Source organism: Crocuta crocuta, unplaced genomic scaffold (genome assembly GCF_008692635.1).
Source record: "Crocuta crocuta isolate KB4526 unplaced genomic scaffold, BGI_CrCroc_1.0 scaffold24, whole genome shotgun sequence".
NCBI lineage: Eukaryota > Metazoa > Chordata > Mammalia > Carnivora > Hyaenidae > Crocuta > Crocuta crocuta.
In genome coordinates this window covers 16,156,913-16,178,588 of record NW_027530974.1, presented here as the reverse complement: position 1 = coordinate 16,178,588, position 21,676 = coordinate 16,156,913, and the positions used below count along the sequence as shown (strand labels likewise).

The 21,676-nt window shown below is 42.1% G+C and overlaps 1 protein-coding gene across 2 annotated transcripts in view; it reads right to left on the bottom strand.

Annotated features, from left to right (window-relative positions):
- The window catches only part of RNF144B (ring finger protein 144B), a 92,118-nt gene extending 70,805 nt beyond the window's left edge, over positions 1-21,313 (bottom strand). Inside the window, exon 1 of one of the 2 annotated variants that reach the window (XM_077770141.1) lies at positions 21,296-21,313. The gene's annotated coding sequence lies outside the window, so the exon portion shown is untranslated. Of the gene's footprint in view, positions 1-6,833; positions 6,849-21,295 lie in introns of those variants that run through there. The other variant, XM_077770142.1, reaches the window with a different exon arrangement.
- Positions 21,314-21,676: the final 363 nt, after the last annotated feature.

Genomic DNA, 21,676 nt, shown 5'->3' with positions numbered 1-21,676 from the left:
CTCAACCCGTTCCGCCTCATACCTCACAGTTCACCTCGAAGAAGAAAGTGACCTGAATGGTCCACCCTCCCTCCTGCTTGTTTTAAAATGGTAACGAGGATCGTTGCTTTCACCATTATTGCAAACGTGACCCAGCCTCCCTTCTCCCGTGTCAGGAACCCAACAAGAAAAGAATTTTGNGGCACGGGTGTGGGTGGGGTGGGGAGGGCAGACTTCACCCAGATTCTGCAAGTATCACTTGCTTAAATAGAACTAACCACACAACGGGGCGGTGTGCTGGCAGCACACGATGGAGAAGGACTTCGCGGGCGGCCTGGAGAAGCAATCTGCTCCAAAAACGCAGAGGCTGGGCGAGCCAACACTCAGAGTATTTTTAACTAATGTCGTTTATGCCCGTCTCACTAGCCAGAGTCTCGGCAATCATTCCACAGCACGAGGAGGTAATGCAGTCAGAAGGCACAATGTTTCACCGGGATACTTATCTAGTTATTTAGGAATTTTTGCACCATTGGGCAAAAACTTTACAATTCAGACAAATGGATAAAGCAGAATCAAAGAGACCCAGAGAAATAGAAAACAAACACAACGAATCACATGGATATTACTGCTAGAAGAGAATGCTAACAGGCGTAAAAAGCCAGGTGATCTGTGCTGGGGGTCTTAATTCCAAACTATGCTTCGGAAGTCTAAGATTTACTCAAGAATGAGGGACAAAACACACGAGGAGACACAGGAATACTCTCGAAATGTTTCCATGCCCATGTAAGACACTGAGTCATTCCTGTGAGGTAGCTGTAATAAAAGATACGAATGCATGACTCAGAGAAAGCTAACAAAGAGAAAGGTTTTGAGAAGGGTAGGTGGTGGGGAAGGTAAGTCTGAAGTGTTGCCTTTACAATGCAGAGATTTTCTCAGGAAGCCAATATTCTAATAAAGTAGAATGAAACAGCAATCCAAAGAGCCCATCTCTGCCTTGTTAGGAAGCTCTCCCAATACCAACTAGATTCAACATAATCTGAAAATGAGTACTGTGTTGACCTTGGCACTTCTGCCCAATACAATTATTTAGCTGCTATTCTAGTTCATGCTCTTAACAGAAGCTATTAATGACTCAACTGGTACTGACTGAGTGTAGTAAAGTGCTGACCATCATCAACCATTAGCCATTTGCTAACATTTCAACCCTAAGTATTGTGGTGGATGGAAGGTAGACCAGCTGGCTGGTAGAGTAGCAAGCGAATGGGTATTAGTGTTTAGGGAGGGAAGGACTTAGGGCAGACCTCTTTAGTGGCCAACGCTGTAGCTCTACTCTCTGTTTGCATCTATGACCCACTCTCTGGCCATTGAGGGACTAGATGAACCAGTACAAATCCAGTAATATCAGAAAACAAACATTTTATATCTATTTAATTATTTTTTAATGTTTGTTTATTTTTGAGAGACCGAGTATGAGCAGGGGAGGGGCAGAGCGAGAGGGAGACGCAGAATCCAAAGCAGGCTCCAGGCTCTGAGCTGTCAGCACAGAGCCCGATGTGGGACTCAACCCCACGAACCACGAAATCATGACCTAAGCCGAAGTCAGATGCTTAACACATTGAGCCACACAGGTGCCCCTAGTTAATTATTTTTTTAAAAGAGTAACACCCAAAGCCATCAACAGATGCCTGGCATCCCAGAGGGGACACTCTGTCATTATATGCAAAAAATAAGATAGATTAGACACTATTCTCTAGTATAAACAAATCCAAGAGATACTTGGTTCTTAGACGTGACAGAAGCAAGCATTCACCTACTTGGGCTTTGCGAGGTAGCAGCGTTGTAGTAAAAGACTGTTTACCTCTGTGCCTCATGCGATAGGAAAAGGGACTACGTGCTCTGCACCTGCTTCCCAGCCGCATTCGGGGGAAACCAGGAAATGAAAAAATACTTCAGTCTGTAAACTCCTTAGCTTTAACATCTTCATCCCAACAGTTACAAAGATGTCAGTAAGATTATAAATGTGTGAGACTATAATTGTCTAAAAATGGAACCAATGTGCAAATATATCCCTATTAACTTGTATGCAGGTGAAAAAGACAGACACTCCATTGAGAGGAATATCTTTTTTTTTTCTTTTTGATGTTTCTTTATTTCTTTTGAGGGGGGAGGGTCAACGAGAGAGGGAGAGAGAGAGAATCCCAAGCAGGCTCCATGCTGTCAGTGCAGAGCCTGAGGTGGGGCTCGAACTCATGAACCATGAAATCATGATGAGCTGAAACCAAGAGTTGAAAGCTTAACGGACTGAGGCACCCAGGCGCCTAGGAAGAGCATCTTAATTATCAGCAAATGCTATTTTCTAAACAGTCTCTTTGCTATTTGAGATTAAGATATGTATAAAATCTGTTACAGCTAGTAATAAGATGTAATTTTCTTCCAGCTTGATTGAGATAGAATTGGTAAATAACATTGTATAAGTTTAAGACATACAGTGTAATGATTAGACATAGGTGTGTGTACGGACACATAGAAGTCCACACAAGTTTTGAAAACATTACAATAAGGTTAGTTAACACATCCATCACCTCATACACTTACAATTTTTTTATGGGGAGAATAGTATCTACTTTTTATGTTCTTCCTACAAACTATACAGGAGAAATATATGGAAAGATTTATGGAGACAACGGCCAAGGGAGCAGATGACTCTGCGATAACCTGACTCTAAATCCTACAGGGCGTGGGCATCTGGGACGGCAAATTTTAACATCTGCAAAATGCTGATCCTTTTTCTAAAAAGTACATTCGTTTTTTTCTCACCCTGTTTCCATATTCTCATTACCGCTACAGGGAAAGGCCCACGAGGAGAAAATCCATCCTTAGCTTTTCTAACAATTAAAACTTATCAGAGAAGGCAGGAGTGAATAGGAGCAGAACAGCTCCATGATATTTTTGGCATTGTGATTTTACATTCTTCATGGGAGCTCCCAACTCAGCGTCGCCAGAGTGCCCTGCTCGCCCCGTTTTTTAATCACTGCTTCCCTTGCGTCTCACAATTATTCATGCAGCCCTGCTGAATAATTTGTCTTCCCTCTGCCTGTCATAACAACAAAGCTCAGAAGCAGGAAGGAACGCCACTTAAAGGCAGGTCAGACAATGATGTAATGAACAGAGCAAGGCGAAATGTTATTTCAGAAAGCCCCACAGAGCAGGAGATGGGCTGATTTCTTGGGTCATGACATTAGCAGGAAACTACAGTTGCTAAGGCATGAATGTCTAAATCAAAATGTTTGCTCCGAATGAATAGAAACACGTATCTGCGTTATCCTCTCTGGTGAAAGTCAAAAGTTTCCTATAAGAAATTTTAATTAGAAATGAATTTAAAAACGAGCTTGGGAGAGGACTCTCTTCCATCCCACACTAAGCAAGTATACACCTTTGCCAAACCCTTTTCTCCAAAACCCAGTAATGCAGGAAACAAAGTCAACCCCACAAAGAACTAAATTCCACACGTTAGGCGCTAGGGATGTAAAGGTGATTAAACCCAGTCTCCACTCACAAGGAGTCAACTGGTTGAGAAGGTCAACAAATAGTTTTCTGTGATAATACACAGGACAGTTTGTGGGTTTCTGTGAAGCTTTGGTCACAAGTCCAGCAAAGACACAAATGAGAGAGGTCTTCTTCTCCCTTCCCCCAAAGACAAAGAACCAGTTGAGTAAAGGTCTGGGCCTCAAACTCATGACTGCAGAGACGAGAGCCAATGCAACATGGCTTTCAAAATAGGCTCTGTAACAGATGCTACAAAAGCCATGTGATCAGCAGTATCTCCAGCTGTGAATAAGAGAGGTATTTTTCACTTCGGTCATTGTGTTTTCAGTTTAAGGAAGGAGGTCTTGTCATAAATGAGAAGTTTCTCATTCTGAGTTGCAGACACGTTCACTGCTTTTACACTCTTTAATGTATAGTCTCCCATGTCTGAATAACCACTGAAATGTGACGTGCTGGGTTTAGACACCCGCATCGACCCAGCAAAAGCAAATGCCAAAGTTAATAAAAATAGAACATTAGTGCAAGACTCCCACCTGTACCTAAAGGTGAATTAACTTTGGTGCTGCGGTGCCTCCTCAAGTTACTTAACACTCAGATGACATATGGGAAACATTACAAGAAAAAAGAAGTGAAGATAATAAACATCTAACATACTCAGGTAAAACAATATAAATTAAGAAGACCTGCCACTCTCAGGGGCACCTGGGTGGCTCAGGTGGTTAAGAGTCTGACTCTTGGTTTCAGCTCTAGGTCATGATCTCACGGTTTGGGAGTTGGAGCCCCATGTTGGGCTCTGCACCAACAGCGTGAGCCTGCTTAGGATTCTCTTTCCTTCTCTGCCCCTCCCCCCATTTGTGTGTGCATGTTCGTGTTCTCTCTCTCTCTCAAATAAATAAACAAACATAAAAAAAAAAAAAAAAGAATTGCCACTCTAGACCAAAGCCACTTCCAGGTTTCCACTAATTCTGTCAGGACAAAAGCCACACCTTACCCATATTTCTATCTCCAGCATCCAGCACACACCTTGCAACAGAAAGTAGTCACTAGGAACCACAATTGATAACTTCTTTAAATGCACACGGAGGAGAGAAAATATTAAAGGCCTGGCTCTCGTGTGGGTTTACTTCCAGCAATTCAAAGGCTAAAAATACTGATAGCTTCCTATAGCTAAGAGTTTCTACAAATTAAGGCGGGCGTACCTGGGAAACAAAGTCTCAGGGCTCAGGACTAATGACTGCAGATACCTATTCCCCAAAGCTCAAAGCGGAAAGTATGATTTGTGTGGCATTTGGGCTCCTTTCCATATCCAAAATAATCAGTTGCACAAAGTAGGTTTAGTCCCAAAACTGTCTGGACTTTGTTCCTTCACCAACATCTGGGTTCAGCATGATTCCTGACCTCTACCTCAAACTGGCGATTTCAAACACAAAGAACCTCACTCAACAAGAAAGTAATGTCCTAAGTCAAGGCCAGGGGAAACACAAGAGCCAGAATTAGCAGAAATGCCACAGAGTAATGATTCTGATGGCCTTATAAATGTTTCTAAATATCTAACATATTCAACCTGCTTCTCAAAATCACAAGTTTAAGTATACTTTCTCAGATTAAAAGTACCCATCTTGTTGAAGAGAATGATAGTTTTCAGGAAGCTAAATGGCCTTATTATACAGATAAAATACGCCTTTTTTTTCTTCCTAGATAAAGCATAACTTTTCTCTCTGCTGTCAGGTTTGGCTCAGAAAACCTGGTTCACAATCTGGGAGACCCAAAAACTAATTATTTAAAAAAAAAAAAAAGACGAGTCTTAAACTGACCTACTTTGAAAGCCTGGATGCCTTTAAATTGCCAATGAACTAAAGCCATTCATGAGAAGGGAGCTTTTGAATGCTGAGAATGTTCTGTGGGGCTCAGTGCAAAGATATTTGGCATAGACGACTATAAATATTTGTAAAACTCTGGGTAAATGGACAGTGCTTGACCACACTCACACCTCACTTCCAGCACAGTAGTGTAGGAGCAAGTTATCTAGGGTGATTGGTTTGGGGGTTTTTGGGGTTATGTTTTCTCCTGTTTGTTTTAAATAAAAAGTCAAGCAGCCTGATGCTGGTGAGTCGACATCTTTTTTTATACTTCCACTCTCCATATACACGTTAGCCTTGTATCTATTTACTCATCAAGGCAGTTTCAATGCGTCAGAGGCTACTTTAGAAACAGAAGGGGCTTTCTCTTTCCTATTTCTCCAAGTGTGTGCCCACCACAAGGGAAAAAGAGATCAGTCACAGGTGTGCCAGGGTAATACAGGAGGGGTGTGAAAACGTGGCCCTGGATTTAATACACGTACCCCAATGTGGCCCGCGGATCTCCTACATCAGTCTTTCTTGCCCGCCCCCCCCCTCAAGATAGTTTCAGAAATATTTAAGGGGCTGCTACTTATGAAAAGGACTAGGGTGGGGAAGAGAGGTCAAGGTCAGACGAAGGAGGGGTCAACAAAGCCGTGAGATCTGAAAGGGACCAGGGACCAGGAGGCTCACCGCCACGCACCCTGCAGCAGCCAGATACTTTAATTAGCCAGCAACTCCGTGAAGGCTGGCTGGGTTCCTTTCGCCTCTAACCCACACCCTAAAAACTGAGTCATCTCANACACGGATAATCCTATGGGGACCCCCAGCTAACGTCTGATCAGATACTGCAGCAGAAAGAAAGAAGAAAGTGACCCACCCCAGTGAAAGCATGAAGACAGAGGACGTTTTCCCAGACAGGGAAATGCATTTCTGAGAAGTCTGAACGTAAGAAGTGTAAGCATCAAGGAGCAGGCTCCCGGCGGAACCCCCCAAACTCGTAAGAAAACCAAAAGGTGCCCCGAGAGGAGAAAACCCAAGATCCCTTCCTCCTCTCTTCTGGAACAGGAATCCCTCTCATTTTAACTGAAAACTTGAGAACCGCAATATGGGATCAGAGTCTCGCTCTGTCTTATCAGCAACCGCTTGACCAAACAGTCCCGACAGCGAACGGCCAAGACCCCATCTCAGCCCCATCTGTGCAGGTCAGCGCAGTGCTGCGCAAGGTAAACACCGGAGCCGATGCCAACTCCCGGTCTCCCCTTAGGAAAGACCCGGGGAGGTCTGACCTAACCTTGACTTTGCCAATCGGCGCATTTCGCAGCGGCCGTTTGGAGACAGAACGAGTTTCCCTTCTACCTCTACCCGGGGGTAAAGCGTCTATACTGAAAAGTTAACAGGTGGCTCAGGCATTCGGGATGAAGCCCACGCGNGCGGCGCGCCCTGCCCGGCCAGCGGGTGTGGCCGCACCCTCGGCGTCCTTCATCCTGCCCAGACCCGGACGTTTCCCCTCGCGGCCTCCAGGGCGTGTGGTTTCTCCGCACCCCTCCTGCCGGGACGGGACACCTTGGCCCCCCCTAACCATCCGAGCTCTTGATCCCGCCTTCTGCTGCTGCTGGGAACCGCGACCCGCCTTCCCAACTCGGCCGAGGACCGTTTTGTATGGGGACGCTTCCCCGTGCGCGGCTCGTCAAAAAACACCTTGCACCTGATTTGGCCCTTGGGGGGGGGGGGGTCTGGTGAGGAGGTCAGAACGCAGGCAAACCGAATCAGGACAGGCTTCGTCTACCTCCTAAAAGTAGAGGCACGCCATGACGACAGTGGTTTTGCTTGAAGTGCTTTACAGAAAAGTTATGTGGGAGCCCACTGTAACCTAACAGGTTGCATTACGTTAAAGAAAAGGTGACACAAAAATCCGGAAACTCTAGGGAACGCTGTGGTGTGCCTTCCTCACTGCAAAACCTTGGATGCTTCATGTGTGTGATGTTTAAAACACGATGATTTACCTATTCAATCCCTGCACCCCATGCCACCCCTCCTCCTCCAGCCCACATCACAATCACAGTCCCAAATCTACTGAACCGTTGCGATTTAGAAATGTCACTGCTCTGATGCAGGAATCGTTCTGTACGCGCTGCTCGACTTCACGGTGCTTCTGCAAAGGCAGTCCGGAATGTGCTTCCTAAAAGGAAGGGACCCGCACGCCCTTTGTGGAAGGGATCTGAGCGTGCCAGTCAAGTAGCGGTGAGCACCGTGCCAAACAGCACAAGTACGCCGCTTCTCAGCCCTCCATGTTCAAGAGAACCCGCAGGTCAAATCCAAGGGCTGAAGAACACAGCTATCCGTGCGCATGATGGCAGGACAGGCCCGGACCAGTCCATTGGCAGCAGCAGAAGGGAAGGCAGGCAAGGAAAATGAGACAGTAAGAGAACACGGTGGGGAGGAACCCAAAGTAATAGAATCAGGGGACATTTGAGATTGAAAAGTTGTTCTGGCTACTTTTGTCCAAATGCCTAATTTTCAAGACAAGAACCCGATGTCCAGGGAGATTTAGCTGGTTGGCTGGAACCAGATATGGGCAGTGCTGGAATGAGACCTGAATCTGCATTAGGTGGAGAGGTGCCTGTGAATAACCACCCCGTGGAGTCTAACCTCAAATTTAGTGGAGCAGCAGCTTAGCTCTAAGAGAATCAACCTCCAGGTATTAGAGTCGTGACCACTGCTGATGGACTAGAATCAGGAAAGAGAAACAAAGCTCCTTCTGAGAGGTTAGTTTATTCATTAGTGTCAGTATGAAAGTCTGGCGCCTTAAACCAAAGTTCAACACAGAATCCATTTTTAAATTACCATGCAATTAAGTTAGAATCTTCTGTCAACAGGATAAAGCAAGAAGCCGCTGCCATGAAAACATATGTGAAGCAATAATCGTGCTACCTGCTGAGCCAAATGGCGGGGAGAAAGGGGAAAAAAGTGTATCATTAAATAACATCTGCATCGATTATGTTCACCATGCAGGTTTATAAAAATCACATTAAAATGTTAATCTGACTAAGTAAACATGTAGAACACCATAGTATTCTGTGAACAACTCTTTCAGCTCTGCAATAAAATACCTAGGAATAAATTTAACCAAGGAGACAAAAGCCCTGTACACTGAAAATGTAAGAGGTTGATGAAAGAAGCTAAAGGTACAAAGAATGGAAAGATGTTCTGTGCTCATGGACTGGAAGAAAAAATATTGTTAGAATGTCCAACCTTCCCAAAGCAGTCTACAGATTCAGGGCAATCCTATTCAAAATTCTGATGGCTAATTTCATAGAAATAGAATAGAACCTACAATCCTAGTAGTTGTGTGGAACCACAAAAGACCCCCAATAGCCAAAGCAGTCTTAAGACAAAGCTGGACACATCACAGTGTCCGACTTCAAGCAATATTACAAAGCTAAGATCAAAACTCTTTCAGATCTGCCAAATGCATCTATAGTGTGCATTCTTTCATTCTCTCGAGCATTTATTGATCTCCTCCCAGGCAAGCTGCTAGATGCTAGAAAGGCAAAGATAAATTGGACGTGGTCCCTGTCCTCAAAGAGCTTAGTCCAGGGAAGGAGTCAGACAAGAAAAACAATGATTAGGGTACTATGATGAGTGAAATGGTAAACACGGTGTTTTCTGGGAGCACAGAAAAGAGCAGTATAGCTGAAGGAAAGGGTTGGTGAAAATAATCAAGAAAGGCTTTCCTGAGAAAGTGACTCAATGCTGAGTCTTCAAGCAGCTGAGTGGGGAAGGTGGAGGGAGAAGAAAGAGCCAGAGGCAACAGCCAGGGAAGGAGCTAGGTGGTGCTTGTCAGAAGTCAGAGCAGATGCAATCAGGATAAGAGAATGATGGTGTGAATGACGTCTGGCACAGAAAGGAAGGGGACAAATGGAGAGAGATTTGGGAAAGAGAGGTGATGGGGCCTGCTATCTGGCTGGATGTAGGGGGTGAGGAGGAGAGAGGAGCCCAGGCTACTGGTGCCACGGACTGAGAGTAAGAATCGAGGAGGAGCAGTCATTTGGAAAAATGATGATTCATTTTGAATCCTTCAGCATCTGAGGTGCCTCTGGGACATACTGGAAGACTTGTCTCATAGGCCTTCAACAGAGAGGTCTGGGGGTGGAGTCTTTTCGGAATTACCATCATTTAGGTAGTGGTATGGGTGAGCTCTCCAAGAGCAAGATCACCCACAAAAGGTAGGATGCTGTATAGGGAAGCAAAGGCTTTGGACCCATACAAACTCCGTTGCCCGCTCATTACTGTGTAAACTTAAACAAGTTTTAACATACCCCAAACTCAGTTTTCTCATCTATAAAAGAGGAATGATGATATTCATCTCATAGGTTGTTACCAGGGTAAACGAGGGGTTTGTAAAGTAGCTAGCACAATGCCTGTTGACCCCACCTCAGTCTGTGGGCAGTGAATGTCACCTTCTGGAATTGTGCAGTGCACAGCCTGCTCAGCTGTACAGCATGGCCCTGTCCTGATACACATAAGAGTTCGGTCAATGTTATTCATCTAAGGAAGGAAAATGGGAAACAAAAAGAAAGGGATCAGAAAAGAGAACCAAAGGAATGCCATTATTTAAAGGGTAGATAAAAAAGAGCCCTCAATTAAGGGTAAGAAGGAACTACTTCTTTTAGACCACAAAAATAAATGTCACATTTGATATCTCAGACTCAGAAGTAAAATCCAGCCCCTACAATCTATAAACATATTTTTTTCTGATCAGTAACAACATGATATTACAAACTGTCCACATGAGACTGCAGTCATGTTCATATTCATAATAGAGAATCATTTCCTAGTCTGAATTACATACCTCCCTAAAGAAAAGGCAAACAAAATCTTCACATTAAGTAATCCAAACTGTAACGGGAATTCCATTAGCTTGTAACATACCTAAAGTCATATAAAAGCAAAACCAAAATAAACCCAAAGCATAAAGTTTTGCCTACATATGAGGCCAAAAATATATCTAGAAATAGAATTACTAGCTTTCTCAACATGTACGTGTAAGGTGCTCCATAATACTCTATACCATACTATATGTAGTATATAATATACTACAGGTCCTACACAGGAAGAAAATCAAGTGGAATTTCTGTTCAAAATTTTCTTTAACTATATAAAGAAAAATCAGGGCACCTGAATGCTCAGTAGGTTAAGGTTCCAACTTTGGCTCAGGTCACGATCTCACGGTTCATGAGTTTGAGCCCTGTGTTGGACTTTCTGCTGACAGCTCAAAGCTTGGAGACTGCTTCATATTCTGTCTCTCTCTCTCTCTGTCCCTCCCCTACTTGCACTCCGTCTCTCTCTCTCTCTCAAATATAAAAAACATTTAAAATTTTAAAAAATCAAGATTCATTCTTATGCAGTTGAAATTACTCTTCTAATATACCTTAGTAAATAAATTAGTAATACATACCTTAGATGTGACACTTCAATTACATCCTGTGCTAAAACTTAAATTAAAGGAAAAGATTTGTTCAGTTTCAAAAAATCCGATGAAAAAACACAAGTATTGAGAAACCAGCTTCCGCAATAAAGTGCAGTTCTGTCCACAGGAAAACATTTAAGGCGAAGGTCACAGTGTTCCGCCACTGACAATTTGCCCGTTTCCCATTTCTAAACAGCTATAATTTTATTTGCATTTTTCTGGTGCATCTAAAGGTGCTCATTTATACATTCGATCAACATTTACTGAAGGTACAGAACTAAGAGTAAGACACAATACAAAATAAGACTTAAGAACACTACAAAATAAGAGGATAGAAACTATTCCAGAGATATACTCAGGATGACATGATAGCCATCCGATTACCTCAGACTTGATAACAGAAGTCTTCAAAACGCTGAAGACATGTCATTTGGTTCTACTTCATCCATACAAGAGCATCTGAACATCTCACACACCAGGTCAAAACCAGCTGAGCCCCAGCAAGAGAAACTTGACCAAAATAACCTCAATCCCATTGCCATTAGGCCACATGAGAACCCATCATGACTCAAGATAGAGAGCTTAACCAGAGAGCAAGTCTCCGAAGGATTCAGTCATTCAAGACTCTTAACATCCACCTACAATACCAGTAGCAAGCCGGGGTTATCGGCCACTGAGAAAATGGAACCCAGCCCTCTTGTTCATCACCTAACCGCAGAAATAATTACTGTATTAGCCCTGACTTAAGATTCTGCACTAGAGGGGTGCCTGGGCGGCTCAGCCAGTTAAAAGTCTGACTCTTCTTGATTTGGACTCAGGTCATATCTCACAGTTGATGAGACTGAGCCCTGCACTGGGCTCCACACTGACAACACAGAACCTACTTGGTATTCTCTCTTCTCTCTCTCTCTCTCTTAAAATAAATAAACTTAAGAAAAAGATTCTCCACTACAAAGTCTGATGAAATAATCTTGAGGATCCTTATGTTTGCAAAGATTGCATTAATCCTTCTACTAATACTAACATCTCCTTCGAATTCCTACGTATCAGTCAATGAAAAAAATATCCCCAAGCAATGTTGCCATAAGTCTTCATCCCAGGCACTGTACCAAATGGTTGCCCCCTTTCCTCTTCCTACAAAATGGTTAACCATAAAGTCTTCAGTGGAACCAGAAGCCAGATTGAACTAAAAAATACTATCTGCAATAGATCAAAGAAACCAAAATTAAGACTGTAGAAGCCATGGCTAGATGAATGCTGGGTTGAGACATGCAGGTAGCTTGAGGGGGAGGGATCCTAGTCTGTATCCTGCAAGAGAAATAGATCCCCTACCCTCGAAAGCCTATTTCCTTTCCCCATCTACCACCTTACACCTGATGCTCTACAGATGTTCCTCGGCATATCTTCAGAGGGTTGACTCTTGTTTCAGTATAACTTCCCAGAGCCCATGCCACAGTGCCATCCACCCGCCCATCCTCAGGAGGAGCGGCTCAATGACTCTGCTAGGTATTAACAATTGTAGCGAAACTCAGCATGTGCAACAATGTCTGCACGGCCAGCAGAAGAGAATCGGAGAGATCCTTCTTCACAAATCCCTGTTCCTTCCCACTGCCCTTGAACTCTGCAGGGGAACCGTAGATTATGAAATACACGAAGATCTGTTTAAATAAGCAATCATCGTGGTCATGGGGCAGCTCTTTGCAAAGTGCTTCTTACCAAGGGCCTCCCAATAATTTTTAAGCTCGTATGATGCCTGACCTTCATAACTATACTTACCTCGTGGAATTACTAGTTACAAGTAATTAGGATCTCGTAAGGCCAGCAGTGAAGAAATCATTTACTGCCCAGAGTCTTCTTTATTCGGATACATACATCTTTCTTCCTCCTCTAACCCAGCTTTCTCTTTATTTCTCAGCTGTGGCACCTAGGGGGCATGCAAATGATTTCTTTGTCTTTCTCAGGTGTCTGTCAGAAGTGTGTCATAGCATCTTTTTTTCAATTTCCACTCACATCAGCTCCTCACTCACCATCTAAAGCTAACAGCCTAGGGTGTCTTCTGAGTATTTTTCTCTGTGCTCATTTAATCACACTGTGTATGTGTGCTCTCTCTCTCTCTCTCTCTTTCACACACACATACTCTTTTCCATTTGCCTTTGGAGTAGTTATTATTTTTCCTATTTGTAAGAGCTCTTTGTAAATTATAGATTTTGCCTGAAATACATTTTACAAACACTTTTTCCAAACAAAGCTGATGTCTTGACTTATTTTATGGTACTGCTTCTACAAAATGATTTTTGATTAGACATATTCAGATGTGCACATCCCTTTTCTTAAATAACTTCTGGGGTTTTCGGGGCATGTTTTTAATTAATTGTAGACCAGTTGACGTATATTAGTTTCAGGTCTACAACATAGTGATTTGATAAGTATATGCATTACAAAATGCTCACCACAATAAGGGCAGTTACCCTCAGTTACCATATGGTGTTATTACAGTATTATTGACTATGTTCCCTCTGCTGTACTGTTCAGTCCTGTGACTTACTTACTGTAAGTAACTGGAAGTTTGTAGCTCTTAATCCCCTTCACCCACTTTGCCCATCTGCACCCACAGCCCTCCCCTCTGGCAACCACCAGTTTGTTCTCCGTATTTATCAGTCTGAGTTTTTTGTTCGTTCATTTGTTTTGTTTTTTAAATTTCACATATAAGTGAAATCATATGGTATTTGTCTTTCTCCGTCTGAATCATTTCACTTAGCATTATGCTCTCTGGATCCCTCCATGTCATTGCAAATGGCAAGATTCCGTTTTTTGTGGGGTTTTTTTTACAGCTGAGTAATATTCCATTGTGTGTACACCCCACATCTCCTGTATCCATTCATCTATCAGTGGACACTTAGGTTGCTTCTATATATTGGCTATTGTAAATAACGCTGCAGTAAACATAAGCGTGCATATCTTTTCAGATTAATGTTTTTATTTTCTTCAGTAAACATCCAGAAGTGGATTACTGGGTTGTATGATATTTCCATTTTTAATTTTTTGAGGTACTTCAATACTATTTTCCACAGTGGCTGCACCAATTTACATTCCCACCAACAGTGCACAAGGGTTCCCTTTTCTCTACATCCTCCACACTTGTTACTTCTTGTCTTTTCGATACTAGCCATTCTGACTGGTGCGAATCTGAGATCTCCTGACCTCCTCATGGTTTGGATTTGCATTCCCTGATGAGTGATGTTGAGAACCTTGGATTTTCTCATATTGAACCAAAATTGTATCCTGGAATGATATCTTCTTGATCACATTGTATTGTCTTATAGTGCTATTAGAAGTATGCTGGCTTCACAAAGTGAGTTGGGGAGACAACTTATCTTTTTCTATGATCTGGAAGAGTTTAAGTGACCGTGCAGTTATCCAACTCTTAAAGACAGAATTTCTCATTCAAATCAGGACACTTTAAGAATGAAAGAAGATGCTAATAAATAATTAACATCATCCTAACTTTTAAAATATATAGTGATTGGCAAAACAGTTGGTTTTATTATATTGATGGGCTGACAGAATGGTTCAATCCAAAAACTGTTTTCAGAAATAAAACTGTAAACAAATAAGACAGCATGCTTATAAACACAAACATTTAAAACAATTTTTAAACTTCTTTGTATCAATTTATCTTAATTTTTAAAATACGGCAAATCGCTTCTTGGCCTTTTGGCTAAGATCAAGTGTAAAAATATGGCAAAGATAATTAGTCTTGGTGCATATTCAAGTACTTTACTCAGTTTGTTACTAACATTGAATCATTGCTATTTTTATGAAAGATGTTATATTTTCATTACAATCTTTTAAATTGTTTTAATAAAAATTCCTGCAATCATGGGGCACCTGAGTGGCTCAGTCAGCTGAGTGTCTGACTTCAGCTCATGAGTTCAAGCCCCGCATCGAGCTCGCTTGTGTCAGCACAGACAGCTTAGATCCTCTGTCTTCCCCTCTCTCTGGCCCCTCCCACTCTCTCAATAACGAATAAACATGTATAAAACAAATTACTACAATCTTCTTTAAAGGTACATTTCATACTTAATACATTTGAAATTATTGACCCCTTCAGTTGACTCTCTGTAGACCATAATATTTTTAATTGATACCTTAACTTCAGCGCTCAAATACCTGGTAAGCTCAGAGAAAACTCTCCTACACTGAGTGTATTCTTAACTTTTATTTTTATATTAAGACATATAAATATTTAAGCCACAGTATTTTAAAAGACATTGTATTTTTGCTTGTCATACCTTTCTTTGAGAAATAAAAAGAAATACAAAAAAATTCATCAGAATGAATTGTATCTACTTATTCATTATTCTTTTTATTGTTTTATCAAAGTTAGATATCTTGAAATCACAAACCTTCTAAAATTCAATCTATTTTGAATTCTTGAGGAAAACACAAGTGTATCCTACAAGAATAGTATTTGCATCAAAAGAATCCACAATGCTAGATATTCCAAGTGCAACTATTAAATTTCAAAATTAAATCTTGCATACTGTGTTTGAATTCTTATCATTGACTTTGCTCAGTTCCTACCTCGTAAGGATAAATTCTAGTACCTTCCTGTTTGTGACCTTTTTTCCCATAATTGCAATTTGCAAAACTTCAAAACTTGAATGTTTATTTTGCTTGCTCCATTAACTATTACCTTGATTAAAAATCTCTAGGGGCTCCTGGGTGGCTCAGCCAGTTAAGTGTCCAACTCTTGGTTTTGGCTCAGGTCATGATCTCATGGTTCCGGAGTTCGAGACCCACATGGAACACTGACAGCGTGGAGCCTGCTTGGGATTCTCCATGGCCCTCTTTCTCTGCCCCTCTCCTGCTCCCATTCACTCTCTCTCTCACACAAACATTAATAAGTAAACTTAAAAAAAAAATTCTAACTGATTTCAAACAATTTACAACCCAAATGATTTCAAACAAAATACAACCCAAATTTAGAGGACTCCTTTGCAAAAAACACAAATGATCAATACAATTGACTAGCGTCGATTTACAAAGCGGTTCTTCAAAATATTTGTAAAATCTGATTGATATCGGGCTGTAATGACAGAAAACACATACTCAGCTTCCTCACAAAAACATTCTAGTTCAACAATTTAGTGTGTGTAGAAAAATATTTGTAAAATTTGGCTATTATTCCTATTTTCCTTGCAGTTTGTTTGAAAGAAATAATGACTTCTCTGTGCAATTACATGTGCAAATTTCTGTTCCATAGACTTCTCATTCTAGTAATTCCATTGTGTGTGTACTCTGACATTGTGCCCCACAAAAATGCGTATTTCTATTCTCACTGAAAAATAAATCATGATCAGCACTTGCCAGGGGCAGAGTGTGAGCATGGGGTGTGACTCCAAAGAGGCACCAAGGAGCTCTTGCAGGGGTGACAGAAGCATTGTAAAACTGAATGGCATGGACGCTTGCATCCCTGTACAAATTTACTGAAAATCTTCCCACTGTGCACGTAAAATGGGTAAAACTTCTTGTATATACCTCAACAAAGCCGTTAAAAATATACATTTCAGTTTTAAGGTTTATTTATTTATTTTGAAAGAGAGAGTACGAGCAAGGGATGGACAGAGCAAGAAGGAGACAGAGAGACTCCCAAGCAGGGCTTGATCCCACAAACCGTGAGATCCTGACCTGAGCCGCAATCAAGAGTCGGATGCTTAACCAACTGAGCCACCCAGGCACCTGTAAATTTCATTTCTTGTTGGCAAACTTTTTCAACAAATTTATAATACAACTCACAGTAATATAGAACATTTAAACTTCTGTGGAATGATTTTCCTAAAAGCTTTTCTGAATTATATGAAAATAATGAAACCATTCAGGTAAAAACATTCACTGATTTTCTTTGGGAAGCATCTGGTAACATTTACATGAAACTGGCATGGTCGGTGTGTTAAATTCTCTTCTGCTAATGGAGCCAACAGATCAACAATGGTGACTTCACTTTTCATGCATGTATAAGCAACCAGAGTTGAAAATGAGTGGAATAGATTTAGAGGAGCCATATTTCACAGAATAAAATTTAAGTACACTGAGCACTGCAGGTGTTAAATCATGATTTTTGGGCAAAGTACTCTTAAAATAATTGCAAACTTGGGGCGCCTGGTGGCTCAGCTGTTTGAGCGGCTGGCGCTTGGTTTAGGCTTGGGTCATGATCTCATAGCTCATCGGTTGGAGCCCTGAGTAGGGCTCCATGCTGATGGTGTGGAGCCTGCTTGGGGTTCATTCTCTCTCTCTCTTCGCCCCCCATCCCTCCTCTGCTGAAGCTCACTCACTCACTCTCAAAATAAATAATTTAAAAAGTAATAATAATGCACATTTTTAAAGTAGATACAGAAGTTGCTTCAGTTGATGTGTGAATTATACACATTCATCCCTATCTTTCTTAAGAAACAGAAACTCAGTACTCAACTTTTCATTAAACGTTGCACTTCTTTAGCTCATTTTCTGCGAAGGGGGATTCTTCCAAAGTAAACTTTCAAGTCAGTAAACAATAAAATAGATAGTTATCGGTTTACACCACACAAAAATGACAAAACCACCGCACAGAGAACATTCAGACTTCCCACACTTCACACTGGCCAAACCCAGGGTCAACCCGCAGCTTCATGCTCTTGCAGGCCACAAGGGCAGGGGAGAGGGGATGGCGGTACTGACTTGTACACTGTAGCTGGCGGGGCCAGCAGCCTTGAGTACCTTTCCCAGCAGCCGCAGGACCAGGATGAGTTAGTTGTCCTTAGCCACCAATGTAGAAACATGTTTCATCTTATTAGCAAGCGTTCTGCACGCTGCCCCTTAAAGGGAGCTGTAAGTTAACTTGCATTTGGAGAGAACTGTGGGGAAACAGAGTTCTACCTAAGCATGTGTTAAAGTAAAACACTCTTTACAACATGCACTACAGAGACCACGCGAAAACCTGGTATCATGAGGTCGAGGACCACTGCCCCCATCTTATTTTAGTGCGTGTGAAAATAATAAAGTCCAGGACCAAAGCCAGATGGGACAGGCCGGGCAGGTACCAACTGAGACTTCTGTTGATCTGTTTGAATTTTCTACACGAGTCAATTTTGGTCACTTCTGTGTTACTTCCAAAATTGCCCATTTCTTCTATATTTTCAAATTTGTTTCTATAGAGCTCTGCACAGTTTCCACGTGTATTTCTCATAATTCTTTCTGACTCTCCTGTCACTGTGGTTCTGTCTGTTGCCTCGTTACTAATCTGTATATTTTTACTTTTTCCAATTTTTTGTTTTATTTAGCATTTCTGCTCTTTTTCTATTCCATTACTATCAACTTTTAATTTCATCAGTACCTCTTTTTTTATTTTTTTAAAACTATTTATTTCTTTTTAGAAAATGTTTATTTATGAGAAAGAGAGACAGCGTGAGTAGGACAGGGTCGGAGAGAGAGGGAGACACAGAACTGAAACAGGCTCCAGTCTCTGAGCTGTCCACACAGAGCCTGACGCAGGGCTCAAACACAAACTGTGAGGTCATGACCTCAGCCAAAGTCGGATGCTTAACCGACTAAGGCGCCCTCCCTTTTTTTTTTTCTTTTTGAGGGAAGCAGGGGTTTCATCAGTCTCTTTTTTTTTTTTAAGTTTATTTATTTTGAGAAAGAAAGCACATGTGAGAGCCAGGAAGGGGCAGAGAGGGAGAGAGAGAATTTCAGGCAGTCAGTGCAGAGCCTGACGCAGGGCTTGAACTCATGAACTGTGAGATCATGACGTGAGCTGAAAGCAAGAGTTGGTCACTTAACCAACTGAGCCACCCGCATGTCCTGTCAGTCTTTTCCTCATAAAAATATATATATAATAGATATTGTATATATATTACTGTTTTAAGTTTTCCTTTGACTAAATTTTTGGGTATGCCCTAAAAATTGAGTATACAAGTATAATTGTTACTGCTTTCTAAAGAATTGCCATTTCTTAGTTTTGTTTTGTTTTTGAGAGAGCAAGAGGGAGAATGAGTGGGGGAGCGGCAGTGGAAGAGGGAGAGAGAGAATCTTAAGCAGGTCCCACACCCAGCACAGAGCCTGATGCAGGGCTCCATCCAACCACCGTATGATCACGACCGGAGCCGAAATCAAAAGTCGGAGGCTCAGCCAACGGAGCCACCGAGGCATCCNCGTATCTTTATTATTATTTTCCAATTTAACTGAATTATAATTAAGGAATGCGATCTTAAAAATCTACCTTTTAGGGGCGCCTGGGTGGCTTAGTCAGTTATGTGTCTGACTTTCGCTTAGGTCATGATCTCGCGGTTCGTGGGTTCGAGCCCCGCGTCGGGCTCTGTGCTGACTGCCAGCTCGGAGCCTGGAGCCTGTTTCAGTCTGTGACTCCCTCTCTCTCTGACCCTCCCCTGCTCACGCTGTCTCTCTCTCTCCTAGAAATAAATAAAAACATTAAAAAAAATAATCTACCTTTTATATTTGGTATGATTTTGCTTTGTTTTTGTCCAAGTGAGTTAATAAGTCTACTAATTCTAGTAATGAGGGCTTGAAAAATCGCACATCTCCAAAGAAATGCTCCCTTAATTGTGTCTTGGTGATGCGCCCTGGTAGCCTGCCCTACTCATCTAAAGTCTAAATCCCAGTAACAATGGTCGTGCCCCAGGGTCCCACTGCAAAACCATTCCAACTTGCAAATCTGGAACCACTACACCTCTAAGTAGAAAACAAGGCAATTAATTATTTTTAACAGCCAGATGATTGTATCACCTTGGAATTTAATCAAAACAAACCAAAGGCATGCCATGCTCCTGGATGGTGCCCAGCAAACTTCTAGTTAAAGTTTTTGTTTTCCAACCTGGCATCTCAACTCCTCCCCAGCATACGTAGGCACTGGGAGACACCAGGCAAACTGCTGCTCACCTACTAATCCAGGAGGAAAACATATTCGTGCACGTCAAGAGGGCCTCAGCATGATTCACGGAAACCTTAGGGTACATACAAGGGGCTAGAACTATTTTTAACTGTAACCAACTGCTCAAACAGGTAGTCCCGCCAAGGCTTTGAAGCATCTGTGCTCACATCAGATCAGCCCTGGTCATCGAAGACTCATACAATGAACACACGGAATAGAGGAAATCTTGTTTAAGGTCACCAAGGAAATTCCAAACTCTCACCAAAGAATTAGCGGATATTTCAACAGACATACACTTGGAGACAGGGTGTTTTTTGTTTTTTTACAGTTTCTCCCCAAAGTTCATACAGATAAAGTGGAAGTTTCCTCAGGTCTGGCACCATTGGGGGGGGATACCCATTATACTGTTGAGCACCTACCGTGTGCCAGGGAAGCTACTTTGTACTAAATATCTTGCATATATTATCTTTTTAAAAATGTTTAATGTTTATTTTTAAGAGAGAGAGAGAGCATGAGCAGGGGAGGGGCAGTGAGAGAGAGGGAGACACAGAATTCGAAGAGGGCTCCAGGCTCTGAGTGGTTAGCACACAGCCTGATGCAGGGCTTGAACTCACCAACCACTGAGACCATGACCTGAGCTGAAGTCAGACACTTAACCAACTAAGCTACCCCTATTATCTTTTGCATCTTCATAGAAATAGTCATTATAGAAAAATGTCTAAGTTTAATCATACTTTTTAACATTTCTTTTAAGTTTATACATTTTGAGAGAAAGAGAGAGAGAGTACAAAGAGGGGAGGGGCAGAGAGCAAGGGAGAGAAAGAGAGAATCCAAAGCAGGCTTTGCACTGTCAGCACAGAGCCCAACGCAGGGCTTGAACTCACAAACTGTGAGATCATGTCCTGAGCGGAAACCAAGAGTCTGATGCCTAACCAACTGAGCCACCCAGGCGCCCTTACATTTTTTTAAGTTTATTTCTTTATTTGGGGGGTAGGCAGTGTGGAGAGAGAAAACCCTAAGCAGGCCCTGCACTGGCAGCATGGAGCCGGACTCAGAGCTCGAATTCACGAACCATGAGATGATGACCTGAGCCAAAATCAAGAGTCAGACGCTTAACCGGCTGAGCCACCCAGAAGCCCCTGTTTAATCACATTTTTAAATGATTAGTAGCTATGTATCAGAAAAGGCTTGCTAAAATATAGATTCAGATATAAAGTTATCTTGTGATATAGACTACTTAGGGTTAAATGATGACTCCAATATTTTGTCGGGTAGAATCCCCTAAAACTTGTAAGATCTCAGCTTGTGATTTCTACAAGCTTTCCTTTCAAAAACAGACCAACATAGCCACCCATTTACTCTGAAGTAATCGTTACATAAAATTAAATAACTCACCTAATCCAATGACTTATGAGATCCAATCCCAGCTAGTATCCTACCATCAATTAGTGCATCACATAGGTAATTCTGGCCAATAACCTAAGTGATTTTTTTTATTGGGCACAAAATCAAAGGAACGTGCAGCCTGCCTACCTTTTCAGATGCATCTTCTTCCCTTCTCACTCTGCGTCTATGTCCCAGCCACATAAAAGTATTTTCAAGGGCTCCAAATATCACATTCACTAATTCCTCTGGCTCTCTGTGTGCCCATTTCCCGCACCCACCCCCACCTGATGAACAGTTCCTCTGTGCCCAAAATGTGACTCAAGGTGTAACTTTTCTGGGACACACCCTCTCCATTTCCGCTTGCTTCCTCCCCCATAAGGAGACGGGGTTTCCTCTGGTATTCCATCCTTAGTACATACAGTGCTCGTACCCTGAATGAAGCAACTCATTCGGCAAACATTTATTTAGCTCCTATTGTCTCCGGGGATCTTTATTAGGTGCTGGGAACACAAAAATAAACAGAACACG